Source organism: Anomalospiza imberbis, chromosome 3 (genome assembly GCF_031753505.1).
Source record: "Anomalospiza imberbis isolate Cuckoo-Finch-1a 21T00152 chromosome 3, ASM3175350v1, whole genome shotgun sequence".
Lineage (NCBI taxonomy): Eukaryota > Metazoa > Chordata > Aves > Passeriformes > Viduidae > Anomalospiza > Anomalospiza imberbis.
This window is the reverse complement of record NC_089683.1, coordinates 44,344,932-44,358,493: the sequence shown is the minus strand read 5'-3', so window position 1 is coordinate 44,358,493 and position 13,562 is coordinate 44,344,932. Positions and strand designations below refer to the sequence as shown.

The 13,562-nt window shown below is 42.1% G+C and overlaps 1 protein-coding gene across 1 annotated transcript in view; it reads right to left on the bottom strand.

Moving 5' to 3' along the window:
* Positions 1-13,562, bottom strand: part of PRDM1 (PR/SET domain 1) — a 62,520-nt gene that overhangs the window by 34,270 nt on the left and 14,688 nt on the right. The gene's annotated exons all lie outside the window — the stretch shown is intronic.

Here is a 13,562-nt window from a genome sequence, read left to right as displayed (position 1 = left end):
TATATTGTTGGGATCGTGCAGTTTCTGATAAGCTAGTTGTGTTTTCCCAAGTCAATGATTTCATCTCTGCTGGGTGTCAACATTTACACAAGAATAATTTGGGGGGTCAGAAAGACATCAGCAAATGAGATTTCAAAAGGTTTCATAACAGCACAGATTGCTCAAACCCAAGGAAAGGAGGGTTTCAGAAGTTCACTCTTCTGCTTCTTCATTCCTCCTTCCCTGAAGCTGAGTCAAAGTTCTGTAAAAACCTACAGCCAACCATCAGATTTGCAAGACAACAGACTCACATAAAAAACCCCAAGCTTTGCAGTGAGACAAACACTCCAAAATGTCAGTAAATGGGAGACCTATTATGGTGCAAACTCAAGCATTCTTTCAATTGGTAGGAGATGCCAGGAGATCTAAGATTGTGTACAGAAACTCAGTTCTGCAGTCTTGGCATAGGAAGCACCATCTTTTTCTCCACCTTATTCAGTGTTTAGAAAGAAGAGTGCTGACTAGAAGAGCCATTTTTCCAGATTTTTTTCTCTCTCCTTTCTCCTATAAAGGCCCAGTGCATTACTTTAACCACAGCCTGTTCAAATGAAGACAACCAATTTTGTCTTGTATTTTTCCACTTTGCTCATCAGAACAGCAGCACTTGAACGCTTCACAAACATCAAATAATGACTAATCTGATTTTCACAATACCTCCCCCATATGTTGATGAAGGTATTATTGCTATTCTTGCTCTGCAGAAGGGGTATGGTGATACAATGACATTAACATCAAAAACATACATTACTTTTGGGATGCAGAGCAGCCGATTTACTCAGCACAGTGCATTATTTTTTATGTTCAAAGCATTTCTCTTCCTGGCATCTGTGATGGCTCTGTGCTTTGCAGGGCTTCACATCAGGCACCCAGGAAAGATGTCAAAATTATTGCCCACCTGCAAAAGGCTTTGCTGAGGTGAATTGGCCCAAATCTTATTCCGAATCACAGGTAGGAATAATACATAGTACCAGAGCAGATCTTACCTGCTCTGAGGAGAGCAGTACTTCTTGCCATGGCCATCTTACTTCCTTATGCAGCAGCAAATGAGATGGCGGGAAGAGGTGTCTTAAAGATAACATTTTATTACACCACCCCAATTCATCTCCCCTAGCAAGCTTGTCTTATGCCTGAATGAGGCATGTAGCCAGCTAACAGTAATTAAATGAGTAATTAAAGACTGTATCATAATGCATAAGAGGATCAAATTGGAGTTAGGCAAACCTTAAATTCTGGAGAACTTGAATTTGCAATTTTAGTAAGGTTTTTCTGCAGTTTTTATGCTGATTTTTGAAACTGCGAATAGAAAAAGCAGAGATCTCATGACCTGGCACTACTCTGATGCCTACACAGATCAAGAACAAAGCTGAGGTATTGTGATCTGCCACAGGCAGACCTCTGCAGGGACACTAGCAGACCTGGCTCAGAGAAACCATATGGTTGTTTTTGGCAAGGTCGGCACAAGCATTGTAAGGGATAGGACACTTCTTGTTGATGTGTTTCATCAGGTGATAGGCTGGCAGCGAAGGAATGACTGCTTTCAGACATCTTGATTTCATGCCAGGTGTGGTGTGGAGTTTGTTCTTCCTCTGCTAGTGCTCGACTCAGACTTCTGATTGGTTCCTTGCCCAGCAAGTCCTCAGCTTGTTCCTCCTGACCCCTCTTGTAGTTTCCCTTTCCAGTCACTTACATCTACCACTCCCACACCCAGGCTTGTGCGCCAAGTCTTCTCATCACGCCAGTTTCAGTCCCTCCTGGTTCCTCATCTGCACTGCGCTACTTTCCTGTCCCACTTTAGGCAAACATGACATGCTCTCCATCCCCATGTGCCTCTACTGCCCTGCTGACCAGCAGGCCTGGCCTCCACAGCCTCCTCATCAGTGTGGTAAAGTCAAGTCTGCAGCATCTCCTGGTGCTTCTGTGCAGGCACGTAGCCCTGAGCTCAGTTCACACGTTGAGCAGACATGGTGTCAGGCCAACTGGAACTCCTGTGACTATGTTAGTATGGCACTGAGCCCGAGCTAATAAGCCCTGGTGAGAAGCCGGATATATTAGCTTGGGTTTAGCACTGTGCTAATGCAGCCAGGCAGCTTTTGGATCAGAGCTGGCTTACATCCCACCCGCTTTTAACACCGAGCTTGCTCGTCTTCGTCTACAATAACCCATAAAGATAAATCCTCTAGTCTTGTACTAACCTTACTCTCAGTTTCCCTCTTCCCTGACACTACTGATCTCCAAGCATAGTCTCTCCTCCATAATCCCCTCCAGGTTCAGCTCTTGTCCATAGGCTTTTAGAAACAGTTCCTTCTGATCACTCTCTGGCCTCAGGATGGTTTGCAATGAGCATGTTCTGAACACGCACTCCTCTGCTCTCAGCTCCAGTGTTCCGTTCTAGACCCAAGAGTGTTTGCCCATTGAAGGGAGCCGTGATGCCCTTCTGCAGCTCCTGGGAGGGCTGCTCTGCCAATCCTCTAGGCTGGCTTCTAGCTCAAAAGCAATTCTCCTGCGTGTGGGAGTCAAAAATAGAGATGGGGACATTACCAGAGTGTGTTCTGGTCTTGCTCTGACAGAGACCCAATGCAAATTAAGCACATGTGGAGATCCAAGAACTGGGAAGTGCTCCTGACAGAGGGGATGGCATTTGAGCATCACAGACAATGACAGTCACCACCATCCCCTGCCACATATGCTGCCCTTCCCCAAGCCACTGAACCTGTCACTCAAACTTTGCTCCAAAAAATGGAGGCTGTCATGGTGGAGAATACTTTTCAACAGAAAAATCATCACACTCCTAATGTTAGCAATACAATTTTTATCATAGCCAAATTCTTGGAAATGACAGAACAGATTTTGGAGGGGAAATGCATCCATAGGAAAATAAAATGCAAGAAACTCCTGGGGCACACGTTAAGAGTTTGGTAGATTTATGTGAACCTTATAGTGAGATCTCCTAATGCATATTGTCTGTCTGTCTTGGCAATAGGTGATGCTAGCAGGGTACTAGATGGAGTTCCCTGAGATTTATTTTAAGGGCATGTTATTGAAAACTCCTTTGTATGAGAATAAGAATATTTCCATCAGACACCAGCCACATACAAAGCACGTGCATAGATTTAAATCCATTTTCCTTGGTCTGCTGTTCCTCTTTCATTGATCCAGGCCAATGCACTAGAATTTTATTACTTATACAACATGGCAAGGTTTGATAGAGACAGAAAGGATGCTCCTATTCCAGTAAGTTTATACAATTTTCTCCTTTTCTTATACTAAATCTTAATGGGAAATGCAAACAATGGAATGCTGAAACTCCTAATTTTCATCACTGTTAAGATTAGAAAAGTAAACAAGTGACTATGTAATCACAGTAGCTAGCTGTAATAAAACCAGATCCTTAAATGACTAATCTCATCACTGAATAATAACAATAACAGAAAATCTTTTTGAAAGAATAAATTTGCGCCAGTCTGTCTCAGCATATCCCTCTCATTTAAACCTATTAGCACTACGTGCATACAAATCAGGCAATGGGGAGTAAGGGAAGCTTGCAATCAGACCTAATGTCTTCCCTTCCTCTCAGCCCCCAGTACAGGACAGCCACTTCCTTTCTACAAACGCTTTGCTCAGATCTGTACGCAAGACAGGCCACATCTTCCGGGGAGGCTCAAAGTCTTTGCAGACACACAGTTGCCTTCAAAGCATCACTGGAAATCTGTGTGGGAAGACTCTAAAATATTAAAACCATCCTATTCTCTTTTCTTCTAAGCCAACAACAAACCGCCTCTAAACTTATCTATCATTTCTCTGCTCAGTTTATTCTGGACTGCAGAATAAACTTTCTGACTACTGAAAAAGATACACAAATGCATAAGCTGCACCACATGTGCAAAGGAAAACAAATAGAGAAAATGTGTATGTCCCTTCCAGGAAGACAGTTTTTTTCCAGAACATTAAAATTATGCACAAGCATTTCCCCTATTACAAGAAGCAGGCAAAAAGAAAGCTGGTGTGAAAAAAATGCATTTCCAAATGTAGTTTATCTATCCTAAATCCAAACTGACTTACCTCTTAGATCAATACTTCATTGTCATCTTGCCTGATTTTCTTCTTCCACAAGTGAACACTTGCCCTCTAGCAGATTTATAAGTCATTTAAGCCATTGTCTTCAGTTTTAAGAAATCCCCATCTGAAACTTTGCTACGGCACTTGTAACCACAGCCCGACAGCAACAGGACGCGATGCTGCTCCTCCTCGCGCAGTGCTCAGGCAGCCAGCCCGTGCTTACTGACTACAGACCAGAGATTGTCATGTTTTCTGTTTCCCCATTTCTACCCTGAGAGCCAGCCTGTGCAGCAGGATGACTTTCAGAGACGCATCCTTCATACCCTCTCCTTGCTGCCAGATGTCCTCTGCAGCCAGCTCATTGCTTTCATTTTGTATTTCACAATAGCTTAGAAATTTTAATAAAAATTCCCACCTACTACTCCTGAAAAAAGTTATTATTCTTAAAGAAGGTGGAGAGGCCAAAAGAGCTGATGTCAGTTAAATTTTCTGAACTTCTCTAAGCTGACATTTCTTTCTGACTGTCAAATCCAGGCTGCTGACAGTCCTTTATATATTTATCCTTTTGAAATATGTCAAGCTGACAAGGTGTGAGGCAGTACAATGGTGATGCTGTTCCCTGAAATACCTGGCACATTTTGCACTGTGCTATCACAACTCGGTGTGCAGAGAGAAGAGGGCACTAACAGACCTTCAGAGGCTCCTGATCAGTTTCTGTGGGTGGATGCTCTGACCCCACAGATAACAATGAGGATGAATCAATTGGTTTAAGTCTGGCAAGGAAATAAAGACAAACAGGTACCAGAAATTAAGTGTACATACTGGTTACTGAAAACAGGCAAGGCACAGGGAAATATTTTTTTGGATTAATTTACATAAAAATAAATTTGACTTTTGTAGAGTTGATGTGATTTTGCAAATCACCACATCGAAGACATCTAAACAAAGTCCATCTGCATGTTTATAAACACGTACAAGTGTTTAAGGGATGCAATATGTTTTTAAAAGTCAACAATAATGGTTAGTCTATGCTTCCAATTATATTCTTTCTTCAATTAGTCTTGAAGAAACTAACACCTCTATTAATCATTTCAATTAACTCCACGCACCACATGACATCCGCACCAGCAGCCCATATGTTGCGTTCCAATCACCCAAATATTAAAGCCTTTTTAATTGATTGATCTAAAGAACATTCAACAGGCTCAAGGTGGCAGCCAGCCAGGAAATCCCAAAAGAAGATGACAAAAAGGTGGGGGTGCTAAACCAGCTTCCCAATTTGTTTTTCCTCTTCCTCCAGGGTTCACTAAGTTAATCCAATCACAGCCCATAAAGCCCCTTTTTAATAAAATAAATAAATAGATAAGAGAACACACATGTTGGCTTTCCCCCAGAGAAGCCCCCTCTGCTAAAGCTGGAGAGCCATCCTGTTAAGAAAGTGCCGCATAGGAGGGTGAATTTTTTATCCAGCAGAAATATTTAGCTTGGCTGCCCGCCAGGGAATGCTGAAAGAATAGACTGAATTAGGGGATTTACCTTCCACGTGTTTGGCACGCGTCATTAGAGGCTCTGAAGAGCTTGACTCTTTCGCTCTCTCACTCTCTGTTTTTACTCCCCCCCACCAGAGCTTTGATGCAGAGAATAAAGTATGAGCTATAAGAGTGGTTGATGTGTTGCAGTTCCAAATGTTGGCATGGTGGCTTTTGTGCTGTCGAAGAAAACTGATGCCCAGTTTCTGAAGGGTTTTTTTTTTTTTTTTAATTCCAGTCAGGTATGGGGTGATACATTTAAAAAGCATTTACTTTAACACAGAAAAAAAGAGCTTGCTGTTTTTCTTTCTCTCTTTTCCTAAAAACAACAACAACAAAAATTTCTGAAGTTTTCTGTAGACAGATTTAAACTTGGAGAAAGTGGCTTAAAAGTAAATTCCATAAGTGAAACTCCAACCACAGAGCATTTTAGGAACTCATTTGAAAGGTTAGTTTTCTAACAATAATCCATTAATTGCTCTGTCATTTGACTTTTATATGCTGTCACGTGGACTTAGGTTATTTTAAAAAACACTTCTTTACCTAAGTACTTTGGTCTTGCAAAAACCTATTAAAATCTATAAACAGAACATGTTAGTAGAGGTGGTTGGTCTATACCTCAAGTAACTTGAGCACCTTCTCAGAATTTCTGATTTGTGAAAGGAAAGGCTATGTTTTAAGTTAGCCTCTGCCACCTTAACTTAGGGCAAGGAAAAAAAAAAAAAAGAAAAGGAAAAAACCCACAGTTTCCAGATTAATAAAAGCATAGAGGTCCTTAAACCAACAGTAAATGCAAATGTTTGTGTCTGGTACATGTGCCAACCCTGTTTACAGGGCAGAGTCTTGCAGATCGACTCCTAGTGCCACTAACACTCATTCACTGAGCTGGTGTGAGCACTGGAAGGGCGCTGCTGCAGCTGCCTCTGCTGTACTGTCTCACCACAGTATCAGATGAATACAGACCCTATTCACTCACAGTTTTTATTGCTATCGATTAAAGCAAATCAGTTTAGAAGCTACTTGATGACATGCTTACTCAAAGCAAGACTCAAGCAGAGTTTCTGAACTACAGTACTGGCTGTATCTTTATCCCATCTTCACTTGCAAAAAATCTGAGTCTGACTTCAACTAATTCATGCCACCAGATGACAGATTACATGTGAATTTTCACCTCTCTTTCAGTAAAACTAGTTCATTGTGCTTTGCGTATCAGGAGATCCTGTGGGCTGCGGAAAAGACACTTGAGGGATGGATACTAGCCCTCGGATGAAATGAAAATACAAGATATTAACTCCAACATCAGAAGGGTACTGAGGGCCATCTCCTTGCTGAACCTAAAACACCTCAGCTGTAGGGACCTCCTCTTAGCTTAAGGGCAGACTTATCACTTCTTAAGTAAATCATTCATAATTCATAGCTAGGTTGAAAACCACACAAATAATGAGCTCTCAGTATTACTCAGCGGAAAGTAAGAACTGGAGTTTTCCACCTAAACCCGTAAAGGCTGACAAGTTCAGACATGGTTTTGTGAGCTCCTTCCTGGACCCCACATTTTTAATTCAATTTAAAGAAAGCTAGGCAGCCACTTCCCCCCTGTCTTTGAAGTAAAGATGTTAACATCCGTGCTAATAATACAAACTACCCCTTCTTTTATCAAAGGCTCCAGCAATTGCAAAGGCTTTCTTTTCATCACAAAGAAAAACTGCAAAGTAAAGCTGCCTGGTTCTGCTACTAACAGGGCAGATTTGGCTCTGTACATTGCACAGATGCCAGCCAGTGCCCAAAACACTACTTTATAAATTCATAGAATTGTTTCAGTTACAAAAGACCCTTAAGATGATATAGACCTTAAAGATCATTCCAACCATGAGTCCACCACTGCCAAGTCCACTGCTAAGCCATGTTTCTAAGCCCACAGCTATATGGCTTTTAAATACCTCCTCCTAGGATGGCCGCTCCACCACTTCTCTGAGCAGCCTGTTTCATTGCTTGAGGCTGTTTCCTTTTGTCATAGAGAACAACAAAGTCCTCACTGAGCCTCCTTTTCTCCTGGCTAAACCATTCTTACTCCCTCAGCTGCTCCTCATAAGACTTTTTCTGCAGATACTTCACTAGGTTTGCTGCCTTTCTCTAGACTTACTCTGGCACCTCAATGTCTTTCTTGTAGTGAGGGGCCCAGAGCTGGACACAGTGTTTGAGGTACAACCTCACCAGTGCTTAGTACAGGGTCCTGGTCACTGGCTAGGTCCTGCTGACCACACTGTTGCTGATCCAAGCCAGGATGCCACTGGGTTTCTTGGCCACCTGGGCACAGGCTGGCTCATGTTCAGCCACTGTCAACTGGCAGCCTCAGGTCCTTTTCTACTGGGCAGCTTCCCAGACATTCTTCCCCCAGCCTGTAGTGCTACATGAGGTTCTTGTGAACCAACTGCAGGAGCCAGCACTTCACCTTGTTGGACCTCAAACAGTTTGCCTTGGCCCATTGATCCAGCCTATCCTGTCCAGATCTCCCTGTAGAGCCTTCCTACCCTCCCGCAGATCAGCACTCCTGCCCAACTTCGTGTTATCTGTGAACTGACTGAGGTAGTTGATAAAGATATTAAACAAATCTGGCCCCAGTACTGAGCCCCGTACTGGGCTCACCAGTACCACTGGTGACCAACTGGATGTCACCCATCATTTTTACCCAGTGAGGAGTGCCCCTGTCCAAGCCATATCAGCCAGGAGATTGCTGTGGGAGACAGTATCAAAGGCTTTACTGAAGTTCAGGTAGACAACATCCACAGCCTTTCCCTCATGCCCTAAGCGGGTCATCTGGTATAAGGAGACCAAGTTAGTCAAACAGCACCTGCCATTCATAGATCCACACTGGCTGAGCCTGATCCCCTGGTTCTCTTTTATGTGTCAAGATGATCTATTCCAAAACCTTTATGTTTCCAGTGGTGTGTCTTTGCTGCTAACTGAATCTCCAGATGACTGGCCATGAAGAATTTGAGTACTGTATATTAGTACCATTAGGAGCGGCAACAGATAATTCCCCACCAATTGTTTCCATCTTATCAGAAAACAGAGCATGGACTCTGGACTGACAGTCCCAAATGGGAAAATTCCTTTCTGTAAAGACTGCAAGTTTAATAAAAGGTGAATGAGTGAATGAACCATTGAGAGTAGCTCCGTTTGTTAGAGCAGGGCGCTAACAATGCCAAGTATATGGGTTTGATCCCTATATAGGCCATTCACTGAAGAGATGATCCTTGTGGGTCCCTTCCAATTCAGATTATTCTGTGAATTGAGAAGCGTATGCTTCAGACTTGCATTCCATGACAAAGTGCCACAGGGCAGCATGTGCTTCTCAGTAAGGGAAGGCTTCCCTGTAAGGGAAGGCAGGCAGTATTCCCCACACTGCTAGCACAGAGCTGTTTTCCTGTAAAACACCCACTGACACAAAAGGTGCATTTCTGCAGCTCTGGCTCCCATCATGTATGATCCCAGGGACATGTGCATTTCTGTGACTATGACTGGAAAATGTCTGCCTGCTTTACTTCTTTAGTTGATACAGTGAGGCCAAGTGCATTTCAGTATTGTGATTGATAATTTGAAACCTGGGTCAAATAACAGAGAACATTGGCCTGACAATGTCACTTCCGTGGCAAATTGCTTGATGTATGTGTCACCCTTAAAACAAACTTGTATTTAAAAACAGTCTGCTTATCATATTTACAGAATAAAAATATGACCTTTAAAGTGAAATAAAAGAGCTCCTTTTTCCTCCCTACATCTCCTCCCTCTGTGTTTTTAATTAAAACCATGAACCAACACATGTATCCATCCTTCCTTCTGTAATAGCTTGGGATTCCACTCTCAAATACTCTACAGATAAAACGAACATATATGTGTTAGTGATTCGCAGTGCAGTAAATTCTCCTTTCCAAACCTGCCGTCTTCATTAAAATCTTATTTGCTTTGTAATCTCCTTTGATCGCTAAAGTTATAAGAAGCCCCCTCCTCTTCTTTTGATACTATCAGTGTAGCTTTTGACCAGAGAGCGTGATGAATTAAATGTATGACAGATATGACAGGTGAGGAGTGCTTGGAGAGGGCTTAAACAGCAGGGATAAGACAAAGCCTCCATTTAAGAACAAAACCCCTACCCGATGGCTGGCCCGTTAATGACCAACCACTCTATTTGTCCTGGTGGATGAGGAGCAAGCTGATACTACAGACAAAGCTTTGTTAGTCATGGGGCTGTTCTTCAATCAGGCCACACAACCAACTAATTGAAATGCCCAGTTTTCCCCCCCCCTCAGGATTTGATATACAAGCCAGGGAGTTTGTAGGTATACTCTTTTTCTTTTTTTTTTCCCCTTGTAATGTATTAATTCAGCCATCACAAGTTTACAGCTGGACTAAGTGGAATTACACCATATAAACCTAAAAATCTATCTGCAGGGATCCAGCTAAGCCCTGGAGAGAGACTAGTCCAGCAATACAAATCCAAGGAAATTTGGAAGTCAATCCATTAGGATTACCAAGCCTTTGATTTTGGAAGTCACAGGCTCAAAATATGGAAGTGATGAACTCTATCTTCCTTCATTTTAGCCTCTTTTCAGAGGACTTATTGACCCAATTTTTTTTCTGTTAAAACACATTGATAAATGTGAATGGAATTATATTGGGTTTCCACTATATTTTAAATGAAGAAAGACATGAAAATATCTGCCTTCCTGAACTTGTGGGTAACATATCCTTTAAAATTTCATACGTATTTTCTACATATTTAAAACTGCCACAAGCAAAGTCCTAGCTCTTCTCATCAGCTAAAGGCCCCTGTTCCCCTCTTTAAAGTTCATGTTAATTTCCAGTGTGGAGTGCTGCACCTAAACACGAAGCTTCAGGCACTGGAAACTGTAAACCACTGGCTGCTTCCCAGAGGTGAAGAAATCTCTGTGCCCCCTGCAGACCAGGATTATATTCTCAATGGGTAGTCTCTCATTTTAGCCCACCAATCTGAGGTTAGCAGAAGGCCAGGAGTTTCCAGGGGTAGGTGTCAATGCAATATTTACTGTTAAACACAAATGGTAAAGAAAATTTAGATTACAGGGACGTAGAAATGATCTGGGTATAATGGGAAACACTACCTGAAACAAGAATTTTCACTTTCAGAAGAAATTAATTTTTTATCTCTTTGCTCCTTCCTGTCCTGCTCTCACAGTGTACTGTGACTGAATCATTTGTACTGGTATCAGGAAACCTGGGTTCTGTTCTTAGCTCTTCCACAGGCCTAGTATGTGGCTTCTGGCAAACCTCAGACCCTTACTGTGCCTCAGTTTCCCTATACAAAAAAGCAAATATTCCTACCTATTTCAGAAAAAAGTGTGGTCCAGTGGTTTAAACCATAGAATCAAGATGTCTGAATTCTCAAACTGAATATGGTATCAATTTCTGCAGTCTTTGAAGCAACTACTCTTACTGACCCAAGGGGTCAGCTTCCCCTGGGAAATGCTGAATGGCCAGAACCCAGGCTTCCCAGTAGAACACATGTGCTACTTTCTGGGTAAGTGGTGTTTCTGTCTGGATAAGAGCTCAGCCTCACCTCACAGTGAGACCACTTACGTGAAATGCAAAAGAAAAGACAGTCCAAGCTACAGCCAGCAAAGTTTTTGGGAGCTGCTCTCACTAGAAGGCCACAGTGACCTTCTCTCTGAGTGCTTGTCTGCAGACCACCCAGCAGAGCTGGCCTGACTCTGGCTCAGCCATTACACTCCTAATTCAGCATGTGGAGGCGTAAGGCCAAAGTTCCAAAGCTTAACCATGCAGGACAAAGGGCTGAAATGACAGCTTTCCCCTTCCCCAGGGAGCACTCTGGAACTTTTGGTCATTTTGCAGCAAACAAATGTGGCTCTCACGCCCTCTCGTCCTCCACTTCTCTTCCATGAAAACTCCTCCAAAGTTTTGAGTCCATTCAACTCAGAATAAGTAGCAATTTGAAAACTTTTGGAGGGCAGAAAAAGCCTTCCTGTCTGGTTCTATCTCATTGTTCTCTGACTCACTGGACAATTTCAAAGGTTAGTTAAATAATGTTTAGATGTTCATGATACATAAAGCCCCAAACAAATGGTGTTAACATTATGATGCATAAAACTGTTATTCAAAGAGAACAGCCTTATAGAAATAAAGAGGAGAATATTGTTAACCTCGCAGAAATACACACTTTTTTTAATATGGACTCCAATAAAGATAGGCAAAGTTGTTACCACGGTTGTCACTAACCTTGTACTGAAAAAAACTGGACTGATTTTTAGGAAAAGGGCCAGGGATTCAGATCAGTAAATCTAGGGGAAGGGGGGGGGTGCAGGAAACAAAAAAACCTCATTAATCTGGTGTATTTTGTTTTTGAATGTGCAGATCTGAACGGAAGCTGCATTTTTTTTCAGACAGCTTTCCAATCTCCCTATTAGATATAATGTTGTAGTCTTATTACACATGTTGCCTACTAGATGTGCTCTGACTTTTATAGATGTCAACTCCATTTCTTAATTCAAGACATTTGTCTCTTGTGATCTCTGTGCCTCTGGGTTAGAGTTCCAGCCAAAGAGGTGAGCCAGCTTTGTATTTGCAAAGCAGCCATAAAATCCTCTGGTGCTACATCCCTGAAAACTGCTGCTGCCCTGCAAAAAGGCCTGGATTTTGTCTGTCTGCAGCTCAGCACCCAGAAAGGACATTTTGCAGAAGGGCTCAGTGGACATTCAGGAAAACTGCTTTCAGGACCTTATCTGAAGGACAATACTTAACTTTCACCACCTGGGCCTGGCCCCTGAAAGGAAACAGTCACACTCAATAATTGTCTTTTTCTAGACAATTACTATTTAATAAAACCTCCAGCTGATATTAACTGGTGGAAAAAAGGCTATTTTTAGTCAGGACAGTGATTCTCCCTCACTCCTTTCATCTATGAGTAATGTATTTCCTTTTGCTCTCAGTACCACAAACCAGTCCACACCAGATGCTCAGTATTAGGTAAAATTAAAAATGTGGGCATCATACCCTTTGAAAGATGCTTTGAACTCAAATTAATATACCTAAACCCACTATTTAAATTAAAGATATCCTGTCTCTTTGCTGTGTAGTTTTCCCTTTTATCAGAAGGGGAATTTTAGTCCATTTAAAGGTTTTTTGGTTCAGCTCCACAGACCACGCTTTGACTTAACAACACATTGTAATTTCCTTTTAGCCACAAGAATAAAGGAAATGTATAGAAGCAACACCATAATCTTGTCAAGCACTCTCTTTCGTTTCCCTGAACAAGCCTGTTTGAGAAAATGTGAAGCCTAAGATTTTTAAGATGTTATCTGGAAGATGTTTAGATCATGGAACACTTTTATTGAAAACAGACGTATGTATTTTTATGCATCTACTGATGTACCCATACACATAAAATATATGCCTACTAAATTCTTTTATGGACAAGAACAGAACAATCTGAAACCTGAAGAGGTTTTTCAGACTTCAATCCTCTTGCCTCAGCATTTTACCTTTTCCAGACTTTTGCCCTGAATCTGCACGGATACTTGAGAAAGCCCCACCAGGGAAGTAACAACCAGGGAGCGCCTGCACCCAGATTCACCTGCGAGCAGGGCTCTGTAACTGCTGTCACAAGGAAAAAACGTGGGAGCAATGTAAAATGCATTGATTTCTCAAGTATCTCTATGCATATATGTAAAACGGGCTCCTGCATGACTTGTGCCATTTATTTGCATCTTTGATCTTTTTCAGAACACAATTATTTAAATGTGACGGCTCTGCTTCTGGAGCTACAGGACTTGAGCAGTTTGCTGAACGTAATCAGACTTTACATTTCATAAGCAAACACCACCCACCTTCACATTTAGTCCATCCCCTCCTGATGCTGCCCTTGATGTCATCGCTGACAACGTTCAA